Genomic DNA, 10,160 nt, shown 5'->3' on the forward strand with positions numbered 1-10,160 from the left:
GTGGAGTAGGGGAACAGCAAACAGCCATTAAAGCAGCCAGCCCGCCCGCCCGCCCGTCACAATGGACCTACCTGTGTACACTAGATGGATGTGATGGAATGTACTGTGGTCCCTACATTTCAAGAAGAAGTAAGAATTGCAGTTGCAACAAACCCTTGCTTGCCTACAAAGAGAGCAGCAATTTGGATTTGTTACTATGTTACCTGGAAGAATAACAAACTGTGCAAGGATGGAGGTTGTAGGAGCAAGGAGAACAAGTTGTCTGTAAAGTTGGTGGATGCCTATTTTCCATTTTGCAGTCCCTTGTCTCCCTCTTGTGGCCTCCTGGAGGCAACTAGCTGTGCAAAAAAAAGACAGCCTGGGGGCCGGCTGTTGCAGTGTTGCCCTCTCAGGCAACACTGAGTGACTGACTGAGCCGTACCGTCTTATATAAAGTTCAGACGGAACTTTGCACGTGTCATAGTGGAGACCTCAGGAGCCAGAGCCAGCTTTCTGACATCATAATGGGGCCTCAGAGATAAAAGCCTGGGCCCAGGCAGTGTTGGTCAGTGCTGCTCAGCAGGCAGCACTGGACTGGATTAAAGCTGATACAAGGTGTGAAAGGAGAAGGGGTGGCAGTGGGCATGCACTTACTGCTGCTGCTGCTGCTGCTGCCAGTGTTTGCACGGCAGGAGGGCATTTGGGCGTTGCCAGGAAGGCGTTTTTATGTCAATTCCTCCTCTTTCAGCACTGCATTGTGGTGCAAGCAAAAGAAGCAAATCCTGTCTTGCTTCCTCTCCGGCCTTTATTCACCTCCCGCTTAGTAGCTGTGAGTGTGTGTGAGCCTGCAGGGCCCCATGGAATTGCCTAGGAGTAGGCTGAATCGCGGCAAGGGGTGAACAGCAGTATTGGGCAGGCTCGGTCAACGCGCGGCCCGTTCGGGTTATCGCTTCTCGGCCTTTTGGCTAAGATCAAGTGTAGTATCTGTTCTTATCAGTTTAATATCTGATACGTCCCCTATCTGGGGACCATATATTAAATGGATTTTTAGAACAGGGAGATGGAAATAGAGCTTGCTCTGTCCACTCCACGCATTGACCTGGTATTGCAGTATTTCCAGGACCGGTGCACCCTTTCCTTATGTGTTTACTAAAATCAGATTCCAAAAGTGCTTTTTGTGTTTGCCATTGTTTTTGTCTTTCGGATGGGATCTCCCCTTTTAATCCCATTATTTCAACACCTGTTGGACAATGCATTTGTACAGTCATGTGTGATAATGAGCTAATTTATTAAATGCAATTAATTAATACATTGCCACCTCTTGTTTTGTGTCGTCTGTGTTTCTGTGTTTCCGGCATTTCACATTGGAGCAGCTCATTCACCTTCCTTGTCTTCTCTCCGCCCTCCCTCCTAGGTAGGTTAAAGAGCTGCACCTGAGCCAGCCACTGATTGATGCAGCACCATAGTCAAATAGTGGAGTGGAGTAGGGGAACAGCAAACAGCCATTAAAGCAGCCAGCCCGCCCGCCCGCCCGTCACAATGGACCTACCTGTGTACACTAGATGGATGTGATGGAATGTACTGTGGTCCCTACATTTCAAGAAGAAGTAAGAATTGCAGTTGCAACAAACCCTTGCTTGCCTACAAAGAGAGCAGCAATTTGGATTTGTTACTATGTTACCTGGAAGAATAACAAACTGTGCAAGGATGGAGGTTGTAGGAGCAAGGAGAACAAGTTGTCTGTAAAGTTGGTGGATGCCTATTTTCCATTTTGCAGTCCCTTGTCTCCCTCTTGTGGCCTCCTGGAGGCAACTAGCTGTGCAAAAAAAAGACAGCCTGGGGGCCGGCTGTTGCAGTGTTGCCCTCTCAGGCAACACTGAGTGACTGACTGAGCCGCACCGTCTTATATAAAGTTCAGACGGAACTTTGCACGTGTCATAGTGGAGACCTCAGGAGCCAGAGCCAGCTTTCTGACATCATAATGGGGCCTCAGAGATAAAAGCCTGGGCCCAGGCAGTGTTGGTCAGTGCTGCTCAGCAGGCAGCACTGGACTGGATTAAAGCTGATACAAGGTGTGAAAGGAGAAGGGGTGGCAGTGGGCATGCACTTACTGCTGCTGCTGCTGCTGCTGCTGCTGCTGCCAGTGTTTGCACGGCAGGAGGGCATTTGGGCGTTGCCAGGAAGGCGTTTTTATGTCGATTCCTCCTCTTTCAGCACTGCATTGTGGTGCAAGCACAAGAAGCAAATCCTGTCTTGCTTCCTCTCCGGCCTTTATTCACCTCCCGCTTAGTAGCTGTGAGTGTGTGTGAGCCTGCAGGGCCCCATGGAATTGCCTAGGAGTAGGCTGAATCGCTGCAAGGGGTGAACAGCAGTATTGGGCAGGCTCGGTCAACGCGCGGCCCGTTCGGGTTATCGCTTCTCGGCCTTTTGGCTAAGATCAAGTGTAGTATCTGTTCTTATCAGTTTAATATCTGATACGTCCCCTATCTGGGGACCATATATTAAATGGATTTTTAGAACAGGGAGATGGAAATAGAGGTTGCTCTGTCCACTCCACACATTGACCTGGTATTGCAGTATTTCCAGGACCGGTGCACCCTTTCCTTATGTGTTTACTAAAATCAGATTCCAAAAGTGCTTTTTGTGTTTGCCATTGTTTTTGTCTTTCGGATGGGATCTCCCCTTTTAATCCCATTATTTCAACACCTGTTGGACAATGCATTTGTACAGTCATGTGTGATAATGAGCTAATTTATTAAATGCAATTAATTAATACATTGCCACCTCTTGTTTTGTGTCGTCTGTGTTTCTGTGTTTCCGGCATTTCACATTGGAACAGCTCATTCACCTTCCTTGTCTTCTCTCCGCCCTCCCTCCTAGGTAGGTTAAAGAGCTGCACCTGAGCCAGCCACTGATTGATGCAGCACCATAGTCAAATAGTGGAGTGGAGTAGGGGAACAGCAAACAGCCATTAAAGCAGCCAGCCCGCCCGCCCGCCCGTAACAATGGACCTACCTGTGTACACTAGATGGATGTGATGGAATGTACTGTGGTCCCTACATTTCAAGAAGAAGTAAGAATTGCAGTTGCAACAAACCCTTGCTTGCCTACAAAGAGAGCAGCAATTTGGATTTGTTACTATGTTACCTGGAAGAATAACAAACTGTGCAAGGATGGAGGTTGTAGGAGCAAGGAGAACAAGTTGTCTGTAAAGTTGGTGGATGCCTATTTTCCATTTTGCAGTCCCTTGTCTCCCTCTTGTGGCCTCCTGGAGGCAACTAGCTGTGCAAAAAAAAGACAGCCTGGGGGCCGGCTGTTGCAGTGTTGCCCTCTCAGGCAACACTGAGTGACTGACTGAGCCGCACCGTCTTATATAAAGTTCAGACGGAACTTTGCACGTGTCATAGTGGAGACCTCAGGAGCCAGAGCCAGCTTTCTGACATCATAATGGGGCCTCAGAGATAAAAGCCTGGGCCCAGGCAGTGTTGGTCAGTGCTGCTCAGCAGGCAGCACTGGACTGGATTAAAGCTGATACAAGGTGTGAAAGGAGAAGGGGTGGCAGTGGGCATGCACTTACTGCTGCTGCTGCTGCTGCTGCTGCCAGTGTTTGCACGGCAGGAGGGCATTTGGGCGTTGCCAGGAAGGCGTTTTTATGTCGATTCCTCCTCTTTCAGCACTGCATTGTGGTGCAAGCAAAAGAAGCAAATCCTGTCTTGCTTCCTCTCCGGCCTTTATTCACCTCCCGCTTAGTAGCTGTGAGTGTGTGTGAGCCTGCAGGGCCCCATGGAATTGCCTAGGAGTAGGCTGAATCGCTGCAAGGGGTGAACAGCAGTATTGGGCAGGCTCGGTCAACGCGCGGCCCGTTCGGGTTATCGCTTCTCGGCCTTTTGGCTAATCTCAAGGGGTTAGTCACTAGGTCCGTCTGTGTGCTCGCCCTTGGCCTTGTGGCATCGCTGGTTTACCAGCTTAAGCCACCTGCTGCTTTAGGGGGTGAGCCAGGGGACAAAGAAGGCGACCAACCTTGCCCGGGGAGGTTATGGCGAATACGACTACCATGGCGGCTTCGGTGCGCTTCGCAGGCCCAGCTGATCAGAGGATAAAGAACACCTTCAAGTTCGAAAACACCTTCAAGTTCGAGTTCGGAGAGCAGGAGAAGGAGAAATTTTCGCTGAGGTTTTTCGTGAGGACAGTCCTGATTGACGTTCTGAAGGTGAAGAGGGAGAATATTCTTGCGCTTCAGGATGCCCCTGGACGCTACACCCTTACCTTGGAGAATGAGCAAGCCTGCCAAGAGCTATATGGAAGCATCCGGAAGAACTTGAGTCATGAAGATCTTAAAGGACTCCTCATTGTGGCCTTGTACTCAGAAGGTGAAACATCTCTTGTTGTTCATATGAGCAATCCGCATGTGCCCCTGGAGCACATAGCCCAATTTCTGCAGAGACATTTTGCTTCTGTCCGAGAACCTCGTAAAATCCTCAACGAAGAACAGCTGTGGACAGGGAAGTACAGAATTTCCGTCAAATTTAAAGAGGACAGTTCTGAACATGGCATTGAGGGATTCCATCATCCTCCCTCAACATTTAACATAGGCAACAACAGAGGTCGTTTGTTTTACCGGAATATGCCAAGGTACTGTCGCAAATGCATGGGGTTCGGACATGTCGCTGACATGTGCCCTGAAGAAATAGCGACCTGCAGGAAGTGCTTCCAAAAAGGGCACGCTTCTGCCAGCTGCTCTAATCAGGTCACATGCAACATCTGCCTGGTGCCGGGGCACACCTTTAGAGACTGTCCCTTGAAGAAGATCAGCTCGTATGCTGAAGCAGTGAGGAGGCAGCCGGCTTCTGACAAACCTCCCTCAACAGCTGAGCAGAGGCCTAAAGCTGATCCTCCGTCGGAGGGAAAATTGCCTGTTGCTGGTGCTTCAACTGACTGGTCAGAGTGTCCTGTTGGTCCGGATGAAGCGGAGTCCATGGAAACTGCTGGATCTGGGGTGAAAGCGGTGAAAAAACCTTCCGCAGTGGCCCAGGATCCAAAATTGGATGAAGATGTTATGCATCTGGAAGTACAGAGGAAAAGGAAACCAGTTGATGATGACCCAGGTGTCTGTGTCAAAAGATCAGATTTTCCTCGCTACAGGCATAAGCCGGTGGAGCCAAATGCTGAACCGCCTCCGGCGAAACCGCCACCTTCTGATTCTGACCCAGCTAACATCGAGTTCTCGGATTCAGATGTCGCCACAACTCCCAGCCCACTAGTGGGATTTATGTCGGATTCTGAGAGTAGTTCGGCCTAAAAATATCCAAGGTTGATGACAAATAATATCCAAATCTCTTCACTGAATGTGAGGAGCTTGAAGGGCCCATCCAGAAGGGCTGCTTTATTTTCATACCTGTCTACAGTAAATTCGGACATTTTTTTTCTACAGGAATGTGGTATAGATCATGACCCCAACTATTCTGTCCTAAGACAAGATTGGTCTCTGGGCAGCTCCATCTGGTCTGGAGATAATGAGGTAAGATCTACAGGAGTAGGGATTTTGTTCAAATCTATGGACTTTAAAATCACTTCGTTCAGAGAAGTCATACCGGGAAGAGCTTTATTTGTCAACGTGAGCTATCATGGTGTAGACTTAAGACTTTTGAACATATATGCCTCGCCCATCAAAGAGGAAAGATCACAGTTATTAGAGACCATACAGTACTACTTGCCTGGTTCTTCTCCGCTGATAGTAAGTGGAGACTTCAATTGTATTATATCTGGAGAAAGTCGAGAGGGGAGCTCTGGAGAACCTAGAAGGGATAAGACAGAGAAACAATTAAAAGATCTGATGACAGACTTCAGGTTAAAAGATGTTTGGAGAGACATACATAGAGATGACCCCGGATACACCTGGGAAAATGCTAACGTCAAATCCAGAATTGACTTTCTCTTCACTTCAGGTCAAATTGCACCGCAGTCTGTGTCACTAAACGCAAATATTTTTTCAGACCATAAAATGATCCAAGCACAATTGCAGATATCCAAACTTGTCAAAGCTAGAGGAGTTTGGAGACTCAACGTCACATTGCTACAAAACCCTGAAATAAGAGCAGATTTTAAGATTCTTTTCAACCAACTCAAAAATTTACAGAAAGATTTTTCTTCCATGTTAGAATGGTGGGAGCACAGCAAAGCCAAGATCAAAGCGTTTTTCATCCAAAAAAGCATCATCAGAGCCCGGGAAAAAACGAAATGGTTCAAAACGCTTAACACCAAGCTGCAGACATATTATAAACTCAGGAGCGCTGGTGTTGAAATGGAAGATTTAATCACCAACCTAAAGGAACAAATTGCAAAAGAAATCGAGAGTAAAGGTAAAGAAATAATATTCAACTCAAAAATTGAGATACTAGAAAAAAATGAAAAATGTTCTAGATTCTTCTTTAAAAAAACCGTCGAAGCTAAAGAAATGATTATAGAACTAGATGGCGAAACTTCATCTGACGGTATGCTATCCAAAGCTCAGACATTTTATCAAGACCTGTTTAACGAAAAGCCCATTGATGCTTCTTTTACTGAAGATGTTTTAAATTCACTTGATTGCACTTTATCAAAAACTGACCAAATGCTGCTATGTAGGGAAACTACTGTTGATGAACTCAATGCTGCTGTTAAAAGTTTTCTGTGTGGGAAAACCCCAGGAACCGATGGTTTACCGATCGAATTTTATAGGGAATTTTGGGACATTTTAAGTGCTGATTTTTATTGTGTCATCAAAGAAGCCTTTAAGTGTAGTCAGCTACCTGTATCCTGGAGAAGTGGCCTGGTATCCTTATTATATAAAAAAGGAGAAAGATCCAATTTAGAGAACTGGAGACCGATCACGCTTCTTAATGCAGACTACAAGATAATGTCCAAAATTTTACTAAATCGTTTTAAGGGGGTTTTAAGTCAAGTCATACAGCCGGAACAAGTATGTGCAGTTCCTGGAAGAAGTGTCTCAGAGTGTCTTAATACCATCAGAGATGCAATATGGTATCAGAAGGAAAGGAAACAAAACCTAGCCATACTTTCACTGGACTTTCAAAAGGCATTCGACCGAGTGTCGCATAAGTTCTTATGGTCAGTTTTAAAGAAGATGTGTTTTCCTGACGCTTTTATTCAACAAATTGCACTTTTATACAGGAATGCTTTTAGTAAAATTTTGGTTAATGGCTCTTTAACAAAAGAAGTCTATTTGCACTCAGGAGTCAAGCAAGGGTGCCCCTTGTCACCAATTTTATTTATTTGCTCAATTGAACCTCTTTTAGCTATGATGAGAAAGGAGAAAATAGTTAGAGGCGTTCCTATACCTGGCGGCCGAGGAAATGAAGTCAAGGTCATGGGTTATATGGACGATATTTCCATTCTCTGCACGTCACAGGTGGCTCTTCAGAGAGCAATTAGGACCACAGAATTCTTCTGCCATGCATCAGCATTTAAACTCAATCTGGACAAGTGCAGTTGCTTTACAATTGGGAATTGGCCTGGCCTCTCTGTACCTGACCTTAGAACCCAGTCTGACAAAATCAAAATATTAGGAGTGATTTTTGACGAGCAAAATAATGGTGCGCAAAGCTGGGAAATAGTCAAAGAAAAGCTACAAAAGAGAATTGACTTCTGGAAACTTAGGCAACTTACCTTGAGCGGAAAAGTTCTTATTATTAAAGCGTTGTTACTTCCTGTTATGTTATACCTAAATTGTGTTTTCCCTCCAAGTGATCTCACTGCAAAAAGAATACAAAGATTGTTATTCGAGTTTGTGTGGAGTTCCAAGTTTGAGAAACTGAGCAGACAAATCATGCACAAGACACTTAATGTAGGCGGTAAGGATGTGCCAAACATCAAATTGTTTTTATATTCTGCATTTTTTAGCCTCTGTTTTAAGAATGTGTCACTGTCAAATAATTGGTCCTACTTTTTAAGATACGCCGCCGGGCATATTTTTAGAAGGCGAAAATGGATAACAACATCACTTTCCAGTCCAGTGTTAATTGTCCCCCCCAAATAATATGTGATTGTGGAAAAAACAATAAGAATGTACCAATTAGAGTCTTATGGGGTAGAGACTTTGAAAAACTCTAGAAAGTTCAGGTTCGAAATAAAAAAGAAGGACACTATGACACAAATTTCTAATTATACCTTTGACAGATGTGCTATGATATGGGAAAAAGTGAATGCACCTTATCTTACCAATCAGCATAAAGACATCGCCTGGATGATAGTTCATGATTGTGTTCCATCTAGGAGCTTCCAGTACAGAAGGGGCTTGTGCAATACACAGACTTGCCCTAGGAGACAATGCTGCTACGATGAGTCAACTTTGCATATATTTTGGAACTGCCAATTTGCACAAACAGTATGGAAAGAATGCGGGGAGATTTTAAAATTTTTTACTGGTCTTAACCATTTGAATCACGAAGTTGTCTTGTATGGAATCCATCGAACCCTACCAAAAGAAAAAGAGAAAGTATTATGGTGTACTATGAACTGTATTAAAAATGCACTGTGGAAAACAAGGAACATTCTACTCTTCAAAAAAGACTTTATTAGTGAACGAGAATGCATTAAACTGGCATTAAGTGAACTTTATTTGTACTACCTGTTGGACAAAAAGCATCTCGGAAAGAAGAAAGCACTGAGCATGTGGCACTTTAAAATGTGGAAGATGTTATTCTAGACTTTATTCTTGAAATATTAGTTTTGACTGAATCATATTAATTTAAACGTAAAAATCTGTTCTTATCAGTTTAATATCTGATACGTCCCCTATCTGGGGACCATATATTAAATGGATTTTTAGAACAGGGAGATGGAAATAGAGCTTGCTCTGTCCACTCCACGCATTGACCTGGTATTGCAGTATTTCCAGGACCGGTGCACCCTTTCCTTATGTGTTTACTAAAATCAGATTCCAAAAGTGCTTTTTGTGTTTGCCATTGTTTTTGTCTTTCGGATGGGATCTCCCCTTTTAATCCCATTATTTCAACACCTGTTGGACAATGCATTTGTACAGTCATGTGTGATAATGAGCTAATTTATTAAATGCAATTAATTAATACATTGCCACCTCTTGTTTTGTGTCGTCTGTGTTTCTGTGTTTCCGGCATTTCACATTGGAACAGCTCATTCACCTTCCTTGTCTTCTCTCCGCCCTCCCTCCTAGGTAGGTTAAAGAGCTGCACCTGAGCCAGCCACTGATTGATGCAGCACCATAGTCAAATAGTGGAGTGGAGTAGGGGAACAGCAAACAGCCATTAAAGCAGCCAGCCCGCCCGCCCGCCCGTCACAATGGACCTACCTGTGTACACTAGATGGATGTGATGGAATGTACTGTGGTCCCTACATTTCAAGAAGAAGTAAGAATTGCAGTTGCAACAAACCCTTGCTTGCCTACAAAGAGAGCAGCAATTTGGATTTGTTACTATGTTACCTGGAAGAATAACAAACTGTGCAAGGATGGAGGTTGTAGGAGCAAGGAGAACAAGTTGTCTGTAAAGTTGGTGGATGCCTATTTTCCATTTTGCAGTCCCTTGTCTCCCTCTTGTGGCCTCCTGGAGGCAACTAGCTGTGCAAAAAAAAGACAGCCTGGGGGCCGGCTGTTGCAGTGTTGCCCTCTCAGGCAACACTGAGTGACTGACTGAGCCGCACCGTCTTATATAAAGTTCAGACGGAACTTTGCACGTGTCATAGTGGAGACCTCAGGAGCCAGAGCCAGCTTTCTGACATCATAATGGGGCCTCAGAGATAAAAGCCTGGGCCCAGGCAGTGTTGGTCAGTGCTGCTCAGCAGGCAGCACTGGACTGGATTAAAGCTGATACAAGGTGTGAAAGGAGAAGGGGTGGCAGTGGGCATGCACTTGCTGCTGCTGCTGCTGCTGCTGCTGCCAGTGTTTGCACGGCAGGAGGGCATTTGGGCGTTGCCAGGAAGGCGTTTTTATGTCGATTCCTCCTCTTTCAGCACTGCATTGTGGTGCAAGCAAAAGAAGCAAATCCTGTCTTGCTTCCTCTCCGGCCTTTATTCACCTCCCGCTTAGTAGCTGTGAGTGTGTGTGAGCCTGCAGGGCCCCATGGAATTGCCTAGGAGTAGGCTGAATCGCTGCAAGGGGTGAACAGCAGTATTGGGCAGGCTCGGTCAACGCGCGGCCCGTTCGGGTT

At 45.4% G+C, this 10,160-nt stretch overlaps 3 non-coding genes across 3 annotated transcripts; all 3 read left to right on the forward strand.

Moving 5' to 3' along the window:
- Positions 1-924: 924 nt before the first annotated feature.
- LOC142681829 (U2 spliceosomal RNA) lies at positions 925-1,115 on the forward strand. The gene has a single exon (XR_012853671.1). It is a non-coding gene; the product is annotated as a U2 spliceosomal RNA (small nuclear RNA).
- Positions 1,116-2,390: 1,275 nt separating this feature from the next.
- Positions 2,391-2,581, forward strand: LOC142681743 (U2 spliceosomal RNA). Its single transcript, XR_012853618.1, has one exon. It is a non-coding gene; the product is annotated as a U2 spliceosomal RNA (small nuclear RNA).
- A 6,125-nt stretch (positions 2,582-8,706) lies between these two features.
- Positions 8,707-8,891, forward strand: LOC142681785 (U2 spliceosomal RNA). The gene has a single exon (XR_012853654.1). It is a non-coding gene; the product is annotated as a U2 spliceosomal RNA (small nuclear RNA).
- The last annotated feature ends 1,269 nt before the right edge of the window (positions 8,892-10,160 follow it).

The sequence above is a fragment of the Rhinoderma darwinii genome, assembly GCF_050947455.1.
Source record: "Rhinoderma darwinii isolate aRhiDar2 chromosome 2 unlocalized genomic scaffold, aRhiDar2.hap1 SUPER_2_unloc_6, whole genome shotgun sequence".
NCBI classification, from domain to species: domain Eukaryota; kingdom Metazoa; phylum Chordata; class Amphibia; order Anura; family Rhinodermatidae; genus Rhinoderma; species Rhinoderma darwinii.